The 13,922-nt window shown below is 38.6% G+C and overlaps 2 protein-coding genes across 6 annotated transcripts in view; one reads left to right on the top strand and one right to left on the bottom strand.

The window, feature by feature from the left end:
• LOC136857331 (glycerol-3-phosphate phosphatase) overlaps positions 1 to 3,147 on the bottom strand; it is a 150,656-nt gene extending 147,509 nt beyond the window's left edge. The window contains exon 1 of the mRNA XM_067135928.2: positions 3,103 to 3,147. The gene's annotated coding sequence lies outside the window, so the exon portion shown is untranslated. The remainder of the gene's footprint in view (positions 1 to 3,102) is intronic.
• LOC136857330 (mitochondrial ornithine transporter 1) overlaps positions 1 to 13,922 on the top strand; it is a 161,132-nt gene that overhangs the window by 90,606 nt on the left and 56,604 nt on the right. The gene's annotated exons all lie outside the window — the stretch shown is intronic.

Here is a 13,922-nt window from a genome sequence, read left to right on the forward strand (position 1 = left end):
ATTTGATTTGATATGATATCTTAAGTATGAGTGTCAGCATACAATTGTATGTTTGTATGATTTCTATTTTGATTCTCAAGATGGTCGTGATCGAGCTGAAAGAAAAATTCTGAGTCATGTAAAAATTTGGATGATTTTATACTTTATGCTATTTTCTTTTTTCATTTTTTTCTTGTTTATTTTAGTAAACAGTTTTTCCTCTAAAACTGACGTCATGCTTCGCCTTACTTTATTTATAGCTTTTAGTTGACCTCACCTTGTCCATATTAGTTATATGTTCTCCATTGTCCAGGGTGTATGTATTTTTAGGGCATTTAAAAAAAATCATAGTTCGAACTGAGCACCCCTGGGAGCGGCTAAAAGTCTGGGGAAAAATTACCGTGATGGTAGAAACGGGGACAATACATGCATCTTCATTACAGACTCTTATGCCTTTCAGTGTTCAGTCTGCAAGCCTCTGTGATTACTAACCACCACCACAATCCTCTATTTGTAACTAGTACTTCGGCCTTGTTTAGTTCTATACCTCTTATCTTTAAATCGTTAGAAGCTGAATCTAACTATCATCGTCTTGGTCTCACTCTACTTCTCTTACCCTTCATAACAGAGTTGATTGTTTTCCCAGATAACCTATCCTACGTCATTTGCCTCACATGGTTCCACCACCCAAGCCAATTTATGCGTAAAGTTTCATCCATCGAGTTCATTCCTAACTTATCCTTTATCTCCTCATTCCGAGTACCCTTCTACCATTCTTTCCACCTGTTTGTACCAGCAATCATGCCCATTACTTCTAACTTATGAATAAGGTATCTGGAGTCCACCCACCTTTCACGCGTAAAGCATATTTGGTCTGAAAACAGACCTATACGAAGACAGTTTCGACTGGGAGCTGACTTCCTTCTTACAGAATACTGTTCATTGCAACTGCGAGCTCACTGCATTAGCTTCGTTGCACCTTGATTCAATCTCGCTTGCTGTACTACCATCCTGGGAGAACACACATCCTAAATACTTCAAATTATTTACCTGTTTCAGCTTTGTATCCCCACTCTGACGAAGGAAATTATGTTTGAAAAAATGAGGTATGCCTAGTTTGCTTAGCATATGGTAAAGGTTGGTAATACTGTGATATGAGTATGAGTAATATAATAGAATGCTCCCATCCCCTAATTCCTGACCACTGGGGAGAGAGTATTCATTTATTTCTATCCATTTTTTTATACATATATTTGATTTTCCTTGTTACCAGTACAAATATTTTGTCTGTTACTACATTAAATTATTTTTAAACCTAATAGTGTTTATTCCCCCTTCTGTAAATGATTAGGGCGTATCTTTTTAAATTCTAGACCAAAATACACAGTGCCCTATTATATTAAATTATTTTTAAACCTAATAGTGTTTATTTCCCCTTCTGTAAATTATTACCTTTTTAAATTCTAGACCAAAATACGTAGTGCCCTATTATAGACATCACAATTTTTTTTTTTTTCAATTTGCTTTACTGTGCAACGACACCTTCGCATGGCAGCAATGGGATAGGAAGTGACCATGGCCTTAATTAAGTTACAGCCCTGGCATTTGCTTGATCTGAAAATGGGAAACCATGGAAAAACATCTTCAGGGCTGCCAACAGTGGGGTTCGAACCTACTGTCTCCTGAATGCAAGCTAATAGCTACGTGACACCACAAGTTATTAAACAGGTTTGACACTCGCCAAGAACATGAAAATCAGAGCGTACGTCTTTTAAGTATTCAGCCTGGAGGCTGGTTAGGTAGTTTGCCACTGCTTTCTTCATCAGGCCAGAAAGTGCTGTTGGAGCCTTTTTATACAAGTTGCTTTACGTCGCACCAACACAGATAGGTCTTATGGCGACGATGGGATAGAAAAGGGCTAGGAGTGGGAAAGGAAGTGGTCGTGGCCTTCATTAAAGTACAACCTTAGTATTTGTCTGGAGTGAACATGGGAAACTTCAAAAACCATCTTCAGGACTGTCGACAGTGCCCACCATCTCCCGAATGCAAGATCACAGTTGCGCACCCCTAATCACACAGCCTCTACCTTTCCATTCCTAGCCCTTTCCCAGCCTTGCATCACTGAAAACCTTCGATGTGTTAGTGCAACGTTAAACCATTGACTTTCCGCTGTTGGAGCATGACTGGCCTTATGCGTAGCATCTTTCATAATGTCCAGACACACTGGTTGTAGTCTGAATGTCATTACTGCAGGCTGAGTGACTCAAACAGTTGAGGCGCTTGCCTTCTGACCCCAACTTGGCAGGTTCGATCCTGGCTCAGTCCGGTGGTATTTGAAGGTGCTCAAATACGTCAGTCCCATGTTGGTAGATTTACTGGCACGTAAAAGAACTCCTGAGGGACTAAATTCTGGCACCTCGGCGTCTCTAAAAACTGTAAAAGTAGTTACTGGGACGTAAAGCAAATAACATAATGAATGTCATTACTTAGTGCCACCCATACCCCAGCAGCTCCCATACTGTCACAGCCATAAATGAGGCTGAGTTATCACTGCAAGCTACTTTTTGCTATACAGACAGATGCAAGGAAAAGCCACAGGCTATGACTTGATTTGTCATTTGTTTGTTCTTTCCATAATGTAGATGAGAATAATGATCAGTATATCCAATATATTTTTGTGTTCTTGTTCTGCTGCTGTTTAGTCAACCTTGTGGATCGCAGTTGTGGACTGTGTTGTACATGTGGACTTGGCCCTGTTTTACAGCTGGATGCTCCTCCTGCCGTATGTTTGTTCTGTGGTGATTGTTAGTGTGATGTGTTGTGAGTGCATGAAGAAGGGTGTATTGGGATAAAACACAAACATCCAATCTCTGAGTCAGAGGAATTAACAAAATCCCCCATCTGGCCAGGAATCAATCCCAGTGCCCTCTGAGCGGAAGGCCTCATTGCTGATCATTCAGACAAGGAGCTGGACATCATTGGCTCTAAAATAAGATTATAACTCAGTGCTATGATATTGAATTGCACAATTATGAATAGTAGCCAGCAGCAATTAATTGTAAATAAAATTGAGAATATTCTTATTGATAGATATACAGGATCATTTCCTTTGCCACCACTTACCTAATTCTCTGTTCTTGCTTTCTGAGGAACCAGCTACTGAATGAAATTATTTGTTGAAGACTCCTGTGATTTTTACGCAGCAATATGTATTTTTGAAGAGGTCATGAACTGCATAAGATCTCACACAATAGGCAGAGCGTGCAGGCTTACAAAAGAATACTGAACAACTGCTGGCCTCTTCCTCTGACCTTGCTCCTGCTATTTAAGTCTTCTTATGTAGTATTTGTAAGAAGGATGTCTTTGTGTTGAAAATTGACAAATTGTAAAACAGGCCAACATTTTTCTCTGTGAATTTTTCTCCTCTCTTGCATCTTTCTGTGGTGGTTGGAAGTTTGATGTGTTGTGTGTAGATGAAGATATGTGTATTAGGATAAATATAAACACCCAGTATGATCAGAGATGATATGTACTGCATGACAGAAATTCAGAAAAGAATTGCCATAGCAAAAGAAGGCTTTAAGAAAAAAAATCAAAATTACTTTGTGGACCACTAAACAAAGATTTGAGGAAAAGACTTACAAAGTGTTATATTTGAAGCATAGCGCTGTATGGCGCAGAGACTTGGACATTGAGAAAGGAAGATGAGAGAAGATTGGAGGCACTAGAGATGTGGGTATGGAGGAGAATAGAACAAGTGAAATGGGAAGAACGGGTAAGGAATGAGGAAGTATTACGAAGAGTTGGAGAAGAACGAAGTATGTTGCAAATCATTAGAAGGAGAAAAATGAACTGGATCGGACATTGTTTGAGGAGGGACTGTTTACAGAAAGAAGGAGTAGAAGGAATGGTGAAAGGCAAACAAGGAAGAGGATGGAAAAAATATCAATTGTTGGACAATATCAAAGGAAATAAATATTCGGACATGAAAAACTTGGCGCAGGACAGGCAACAGAGGAAGAGGTTCATCCCATGACAAGACCTGCCATAAGCCAGAATACCTAGATGATGATACACAAAGGGCTGAAATCTATTTTCATTATTAATTGATTTTCTCCTGGAGGGTTGCATCTATCAACTTGAATATTAATACTGTTTTCTTCCTGACCATTGTCCCACATTTTCTTGAGTCGGCACTTGTGTGAAGTTAGCCCAGCTGTAAAGCTGGTTGCTCTTCCTGCTGCCAGCCATATGTGGAGTGATGTAATCACTATTGCGTCTTTCTGTGGTGGTTGGTAGTTTGATGTGTGTAGATGAAGAGATGTGTATTAGGATAAACACAAACACCCAGTTCCCAAGCCAGAGGAAATATCCATACAAAGTTAAAAAACCCTGGCCCAGTGGGAATCGAACCCAGGACCCTTTGAATGGAAGACGAGTATACTGACCATTCGGTCAAGGAGCCAGACAAATATTCATACTGTCTGTGAGATGACATTCAGTATCCTAATTTTTATTAAAATCTGATAATTTTCCTTGGTTCACAATAGTTGGGAGTGTGATGCGAATGTGTAATATGGAATCCTTGTTGTTTATTTCTAGAGGTTAACTAACAAATTCTTTCAATTGGCAGGATAGTAATCATGTAAATAATTTGGCTTACACAAGTGACCTGTTCATTAGAATCAATCATTGATGCCATCTTACACGGATGCATGGGAATCAGCCCACTCACTCATTTGAAGTGTATTATTGAATGAAATCAGTAAATAACAGATTATTAAATTACTAAGGATGCATTGTTGATGTGAACTTAGTCATCTCTCTCTCCTTCTGCTAGACAATTAGACAAGTAGCTTGTGTTCTTGTATATTATTGTGACTGTCGATTTTGTTGATTTGGCGTGATTTGTTACTACATATCAACAATGGATAATCATTCAAATAATTTATGTAATGTATTACAATTGAAAATAGTTACTAAAAATGTTGTTTTGGGCCTCAATGAAGAGAGTGCACTATAAAGATTAAGATAGCTGACCACCGGGCGAGCTAGCTATGCAGTTACGAGCGCACAGCTGTGAGTTCGGAGATAGTGAGTTCGAACCCCACTATCAGATTGTTGGTATAAGACCTATCTATGTCGGTGCGACGTAAATAAAAAAGAAAGTTGACCCGTTTGACAGTAAAAAGCTTGTGAGAAGCAGAGAGAAGGTCCTATCCAGATCATGAAAGCACATCTAACATTGACATCTAACTCAAAATTAAACAGTAGCAATGAACATTCACCATTTTTCTCAGGTGAAGAATAAGGTGTATCAAACAGAACCCTCAAGCAAAAAAGTAATATGAAGCTAATTTCTTTCACATCTCTAACAAGGGAACTGTTTTTTGAGTTGGATCAGCCCGACTGCAATGAAACTGGGCAGAATGATTTGTTGTTGTTAAGTCATCAGTTCATAATGAATGCTAGGGGCTTTACGTCGCGCCGACACAGATAGGTCTTATGGCGACGATGGGATAGGAAAGGCCTGGGAGTTGGAAGGAAGCGGCCGTGGCCTTAATTAAGGTACAGCCCCAGCATTTGCCTGGTGTGAAAATGGGAAACCACGGAAAACCATTTTCAGGGCTGCCGATAGTGGGATTCGAATCTACTATCTCCCGGATGCAAGCTCACAGCCGCGCGCCTCTACGCGCACGGCCAACTCGCCCGGTCATCAGTTCATAGACTGGTTTGATGCAGCTGTCCATGCCACCCTATCCTGTGCTAACCTTTTCACATCCTACATCTGCTCTAATCTGCCTGTCATATTCATACCTTGGTCTTCCCCTACCATTCTTATTGCCTATACCGGGTAAGTTGGCCATGCGGTTAGGGGCGCGCGGCTGTGAGCTTGCACTCGGGGGATTTATTTAATCGTGTCAGAAACATACATTATAACTTACAATAATATCAGCACAATAACAAATCTGGTACTATAACCATTAATCATTTCTGATGATGGCAGGTAATGATGTAATTAAGCTCTACATAAATACAAATTTAATTAAATGTGGTGTGACCAATATGCAGCTAATTCACATGCTTCCTTGGTAGCTTCGATCACATTCTGGAGAGAGCAAGTAGTTGGACACAAGTTACAAACAAGAAGATGGCTCATTGTCTGTTTTTTACCACATTCACATAGAGTGGAGTCACAGACAAAACCCCACTTTGTCATGTTGGTCTTTGTTCTTCCAACTCCTGAACGCAACTTTTTGAGTGTCTTCCATGTTGACCAGCTTTCCTTGTGGCCTAAAGGAAGTCTTTCGGAAGGCGCCATCCATCCTGCAAGGTGGCTAGATCTGGAACGCCATGAATTCACTCTGAAGTTGAATGGTAATTCAGTGAGGCTTTCAGTTGTATGGAGAAAGCTTTTCCTTGACTTGAGCTGTTGGGTTACTGGTTGGTACCCATATAAAGTATGGGTCGCCAGGTTCATTGCTTTAGATTTCTCCAGTCACGATGCACACTCATGGTGATTATCTGGAGGTGGGATACCTGCTAGACAATAAACTTTATCAAGTGGTGTAGATCTCAAACATCCTGTAATGGGTTTGCAGGTCTCATTTAAGGCGACATTCACTTGATTAGCATGACTAGATTACACCAGACAGGGCAGGCATATTCTGCTGCTGAATAATAGAGGGCTATTGCTGAAGTTCTTAAAAGGAGAGGATGCGTCTCCCAGGTTGTACCCGATAATTTTACCCAATAATTTCCGGATAATATTGTTCCTTCCAAATGCACTAGAGTCCCGTTAATCTGAAATCCAGTTAATCCGAACTGAAACATTCAATTTAAAAAAATTCTCCTCATTGAAATGAAAGAACATATTATAGAATGAAGATTTACTTGCATTTTATTTGTCGTATTTGCTAGAATGACTTAATGCAAACATAATTACACATCATAAACCATCAATCACTGGTCGTTTATCTTTACAAATTCTGTTAGTATCTTTTACCATAGTGACAAGTTTTAACCTAGTTTTAGTTGTTTTCTCCTCTACAGGTTCTTAACTACCTTACTATAATGTTATACAGTATTTTATTAATGTAACTGCTTATGACTGGACATTTCAAATTGAAGTATGTACTATACTGTATTGTAGAAACTATTTTCCTCAGACGTTTGAGGCGCTGGCCTTCTCACCCCAACTTGGCAGGTTCGATCCTGGCTCAGTCCGGTGGTATTTGAAGGTACTCAAATATGTCAGCCTCGTGTAAGTCGATTTACTGGCACGTAAAAGAACTCCTGTGGGAAAAAATCCTGGCACCTAGGCGTCTCCGGAAAGCGTAAAAGTAGTTAGCGGGACATAAAAACAGTAACATTATTATTAGAAAATATTTTCCGGTTAATCCGAACAGACTCCAGTCCCAATTAGTTCGGATTAACGAGACTCTACTGTACCTTCCTTTTGGTGTTCAGACAGTGTGTTCTATAGGTTAGTGCTCAGTCAAGAGTTACTCCTAGATATTTGGGAGTGAAGCAGTGTTATATTTTACCTTCCCAAATCACTTGCAATTTTCTCGCTGTTGACTTTTTAGGTGGAAGGCACAGACTTGTGTTTTTGATGGGTTTGGCTTTAGTTGGTTCTCTTAGTAATAACCACTTAGAATTTGTAGAGCATGGGAGAGCTTTTCTTCAGTAAGTTCAAGATAGTGGGTTCGAATCCCACTGTCGGCAGCCCTGAAGATGGTTTTCCATGGTTTCCCATTTTCACACCAGGAAAATGCTGGGGCAGTACCTTAATTAACCCAAGGCCGCTTCCTTCCACCTTCTAGACCATTCCTATCCCATCGTCACCATAAGACCTATCTGTATCGGTACGACCTTACTGTCTACACTTCCCTGAAAAACCAACTGAACAAGTCCTGGGTGTCTTAAGATGTGTTCTGTCATTCTCTCTCTTCTTCTTGTCAAATTTAGCCAAATTGATCTCCTCTCACCAATTCGATTCAGTATCTCTTCCTTCGTGATTTGATCTACCCATCCTACCTTCAGCATTCTTCTCTAACACGACATTTCAAAAGCTTCTATTCTCTTTCTTTCTGAGCTAGTTATTGTCCATGTTTCACTTCCATAGTGTTCTTAATTCCTATAACAACGTTTGAAGTGAGCAAATTTCTTTTCTTAACCCTCCGTTAGTGACTGAATTTTACTCTCGACGTTAGTGACTTTGGTCCAGTAGACTGGCCTTAAATAATTCCAAACTTTTCATTATCTTAGAGTATATTTGTAAGGAAGGGTGAAAAATGAAAAAAATGAAAACCTACAACGTGTTTTCCAGTCATTGACCGGGTCAGGTATGAGATGAATGAAACATATATAGGCTGTTATTACAATGGGGTCGCCACTCCCAAGGTGATTTAGTAATGAGTGATAAATGCTATGAAATGATAATGGAGAGTGTTGCTGGAATGAAAGATGACAGGGAAAACCGGAGTACCCGGAGAAAAACCTGTCCCGCCTCCGCTTTGTCCAGCACAAATCTCACATGGAGTGACCGGCATTTGAACCACGGTATCCAGCAGTGAGAGGCCGACGCGCTGCCGTCTGAGCCACGGAGGCTCTTATAAGGAAGGGTATAATACATAAATGTTTTATCATTTTAACCTTTATTTAAAATACACTTAAGTAATCTATAAGCAGTAATAAGGGGAAATTATAACTGAGTTATGACAAGTGAAATTAGCAAAATATCCAGTGATAAACTCTATCGAAAAGAAAACAAACAATCATGATTGAGATCTAAAGTTTGTAAATTTGCATCAGTACACAGTTAACCTTCAAGACAGTCATGGCATACACCATTTGCGTGTTCAAGGCACAAATACTTATGACAATTCTTACAGAAGTACTTTGTCTTCCGGTTCTGCTTAGATGTGCAGACCCTGCACCTTCCCACTCCCTTTGATGGTTCTAATCTAGGTTGGACATCTTCCTTAAAGTTGTAAATTTCCTTTAGCCTCTCTCTGATTAATCTGGGAATATTGGAAATAGAAACTCTTCGAACGGCATGGTTCTTCATTATGTCAGTAGCCAACACAGTCAGGAATTTACGCCAGACAATTTTGGCAGATGGGCAGTTATGACTAAATATCTGGCTCCGGAATATAATGAGCAAATGAGTACACATAAATCCACAAAAATCTAGATCATACCTTTCATTTGCATGCAACCATCAAACGAGATCGGTGACTTTGGTCTGTTGGACCGTGTACGCTCTTAGTGACCTCGGTGTGTGAGACCGAAAAGACTTCCACTGACCTGTACGGTTATCATTCAGACTTGTGCAGTGGTGAGTATACTCGAGAATGAAATTGATGAAGGTAACCTGATGCACAGCTAGCTCACTCCACGGGCAAAGAAGGAGGTGCATTCGTTCATGCCATCATTCTGTGACACCATGCATCACTAACGGAGGGTTAAGAAAGATCTTCCTTGCTTGTGCTAGTCTGCATTTGATGTCTTCCTTACTTCTGCCATCATTAGTTATTTTACTACCCAAGTAACAAACATTCATCAACTTCCTTTAAGACTTCATTTTGTAATTTAATATTTCTTGCATCACCTGACTTTGTTCCACTGTGCTCCATTTTACTTTTGTTTTAGACTTATTTGTTTTCATCTTGTACTCCTTCCCCAGGTCAGCAATTTCTTCAGATCTTCTTCAGACTCAGATAAAATAACAATATCATCGGCAAATCTCAGGGTTTTGATTTCCTCTCCTCGGATTGCGATTCCCTTTCTGAATTCCTCTTTGGTTTCCTTTACCACCTGTGATGATCAATTGAGACATTCTACACTTAATGGTAATAGGAATTTGGCCACAAAGGTTGTATTTACTGCTTTAAAAAGAAAATGTTGCAGTTTTAAAGGGAATGTGGTGTATTGAAGGCATCAATTGCAATGAAACTTAATAGAATGATCAGTTAAGACATCAGATCATCGCTGCATGGCTACATGATAAAATGAGTAATTCTGAACAGGAATCTGTCAGTTTCCTCTTTTGTTCTAATAAAGAATTATATTAATAACATGCACAATTATAAAGAAGTGACTGGGGCCTGTTCCATGAATGAACTTTGCAACTTTTCACTTTGTACTTTTCAGTTCAGATTTTGTTCCACCATCACTTTTCAGATTTGGCTTGCAAAGTGAAAAGTTAGGAATCTCTTCACTTTTCAAACCTATTATGATCCTCCATTGGTACAGAAGTGCAAAGTGCAAAGAAATGAAGTGAAAAGTTTTCATAAATCTTGCAAAGAGATGATTTCCTTTTCATATGTTAATTAACAAGTATGTACACTAGTTTCTGGGCATAGAATTTGGTTTAGTGATGTAAACATGTTACAATGAGAGTTTTTGTTATCATCAAGTGAGGACAGTGATGAAGAATCCAACAAGAGAATGTACAAAAACAGGATTAATTTTCATAACCACACTTTGTCGGAATTCCGCAAGTGTTTTCGTATTACCCAAACACAGGCTGACTATATTCTTGAAATGATGGTCATTTATTGAAACATGCAACAAAAAGAAGTCAATCCCTTTCCGAAAGAGGACAAATTCTTACATGCTTACATTGGTTAGGAAATGGTGCCCAGCTGCATGGTGTAGCAGCAATGCATGGGATATTAAAATAAATTATTTGCATAACTGTTACCAGAATTGTAGACGTTATAGTAAATGTAATATTTCCTAACATAGTACGTTGGCCTGATTACCCACATAATATAGCGACAGAATTTCTGATGAAAGGTGAATTTCCTTCTGTGTGTGGCTGTGTTGACGGTACTCTCATTAATACTGATGCTTATCTTTTGAGAGATTATTTTTAAAGTTGCCCAAAAGATGTCCTGTTTCTCTTTGACAACTTCTAGCACAGCCAGCTTCTTGTAATCATCTTTCTTTCCCATGATCAAAACTTTAAAACTACCAGTACCACAGTTATACTGCCAAGTTCGCCACGAAAAATATAGCATTAAAATCATGGAATATTATACAGTTTGCCCATGGAATAAACTTGAGTGGATCACTCATTCGCAGAGACTTTTCACTTTGCAAAGAAATTGAAAAGTAAAACCTAGATCATGGTAGAACAGAAAGACTTTGCACTTTGAAAGTGAAAAGTGCAAAGTTGAAAAGTTGTGGAACAGGCCCCGATTTCATACTACATGTTTTAGCTTCCAGGATGAAGGATACAGAAGTATTAAAACCATAAAACTCTATTTTGACATATTCTGTACTAGGAGAACTCGGGGTAATTAGAACGTTATATACATACCAAAAAGTAACTAATTATATTTCTGCAGTCCCACACATTACAGAGCGTTACTCAATTTGTGCAAGAGTTTTTTTTCTATTTTGTATTTTATTTTCCTACATAATGGTATTTATATGATGTTCTAATTATCCCGGGTTCCCCTACTTCTTCTACAACTTATCCCGCACTATGCAGGGTTGCTGTTTCTTATGTGTCTCTTCGATTGTTCTCTGTCCTGCGTTACTTAATATTTAAGTTCTTTCCCGTCAGGTCTTCTTGCACCAGGTCCATTTACCTCTTCTTTGGATGCCCACGCTTCCTCTTCCCCCTCATCTTATGTATGTATAATCTTTCTGCCAGCATCTTTGTCTTTCTGTGTTAGGTAGCCAAACCACCTTAATCATGTCTCCTGAATTGTTGCCTCGATGTTGATAGTTTTGAGAGTGCCCCATACATGGTCATTTTGGAGGTGATTCTTTCTAATGACACCACACATCTATCGAAGCTTCCTCATCTTTGCTACCTCCAACCTGCTGACATAGGTAGTTCTTCCTGTGATGTACGGCATAACTGGCCTGTGCAATTTTTCTTTATCCCTTTGACACCTTCCTATCGCAGAGCACTCCTCTTATCTCTTTCCAGTTTTTCCTTCCTGCTTATGTTGTGGAAAACACTTCTATTGTAATATCTCCATCCTTTTCTATAATAGATCCCAAGTGATGAAACTCAGTAACTGACTTGATGGTATCACCTTGCAATCCCAGAGCTTGGGAGTTATCTTCCACCTGCCTTACAGCATAGGCACTAGACTTTACTTCGGCTTACTTTCCTGTCCCTTTCTTCTGAAACCTTTTTCCACCATTCCAGCTTGTTTGTCACCTCTTCTCTTGATTTTTTGCACGGCGCGACTTAGAATATCATAGTGTAGGAATGGGCATAGATTCTTTATCTGACTCTTCTTAGAGAAGCCGCCACCATGTTTCAAGTCTTTGATCTCTTCTGAGAAGGTTGCATTTTGTGCAATACGAATGCAGACTTCTAAATGAATGTTCCAGTTTTTCAACATTTAAAGGTCCATTTTTCTTGTCCTTGGCTTACTTAGGGCTATGCACAAATCTGTAACAATAAGCTATCAAATATAACTTAAAAGCTTTTCAGTCTGTTGAACACACAAGTTCAGTATAAATATTACACTACTAGCAATTACCCGCGACTTCGCTGGCGTGGATTTCATAATGTGATCGAAGTAATCGCTCCTCGGCATTGTACTAAGACATTATCTGAAAATTTCTATAAAGTATAAAAAAACCCAAAAATTGAGTTTTATTTACCCCAGAAATTCTTTGTAAACCATGTTTGTGGTATTACCTTTTGGGGCTAAGGCGACCATGCGACATAGAACTGTACGAGTGAGAAACAGTCTTCTCTCAAGTCGAAAAAATAAATACATAAATACACCCCTCTATTCCCACATCTGTACCATCTTCAGTTTTTGAGATATACATAAGTATCCCCATAGAAAGAATTCAACCCCTTGATCAGTCCTTCACCCCCCTGCCATTAAAGTGTATTTCCGAAAACAAAAATACATGTTTCTTTATTTTTAAAAGAGATTTCAAATACCAATTTTCACGTCTAAGATTCAGTTTTTAAGATATAAGTATCCTCATAAAAAATAAATCAACTATTTTTCACTTCTTTTCAGCCCCCGTTAAGTGCCTTCTCCGAAAACAAAAAGATACATGTTCCTGCAGTTTTAAAGGACTTTCCAAATACCAAGTTTCTTGTCTCTAACATGTTAAGTTTTTGACATATAATGTAGGTGTACCGGTACTCATTTTAAAAATGTAACCACTTTTCCAATTCCTTTCAGCCCCTTAACTGGATTTTCCGAAAACAACAAAACACGTGTTTCATTATTTTTGAAGTACACTGCAAATACCAGTTTCCATGTCTGTACGTATGTAACACTTTCAGTTTTTGAGATAAATGTGTACTCATAAAATAATTCAACTTCTTCTTCTTCTTCACCTCTTTCCACCCCTCTCCCGCCTTAAGTGGATTTTCCAAAAACAAAATAAATACGTGTTTCTTTATTATGAAAAGAAATTCAAAATACCAACTTTCACATCTGTAATGACTCTGTTTTTAAGATAAAGTATCCTATCCTCATATACATATTTCAGCTCCTTATTTACTCATTTTCAACCCCACACCCCTTACGTAGATTTTCTGAAAAAAAAAAACCAAATGCATGTTTCTTTATTTTTAAAGGAGATTCCAAATACTAACATCTTTAGTTTTTGATATATAAATATCCTCATACAAAGAATTCAACTAATTTTTCAATTCATTCACCCTCCTTAAGTGGATTTTCCAAAGACAAAAGATTATGTGTTTCTTTACATTGAAAGAAAATTTCAAATACGAATTTTCATGTCTGTAATATCTTCAGTTTTTGAGATATAAGTATCCTCATGAAGTGAATTCTCAAAATTTCATACCTTTATGTCTAGTAGTTTTGGCTCAGCGATGATGAATCAGTCAGTCAGGACAAGTTATCTATATATATAAAAGAACATGTCCTGACTGACTGACTGACTGACTGATTCATCATCGCCGAGCCAAAACT

Source organism: Anabrus simplex, chromosome 1 (genome assembly GCF_040414725.1).
Source record: "Anabrus simplex isolate iqAnaSimp1 chromosome 1, ASM4041472v1, whole genome shotgun sequence".
Classification (NCBI taxonomy): domain Eukaryota; kingdom Metazoa; phylum Arthropoda; class Insecta; order Orthoptera; family Tettigoniidae; genus Anabrus; species Anabrus simplex.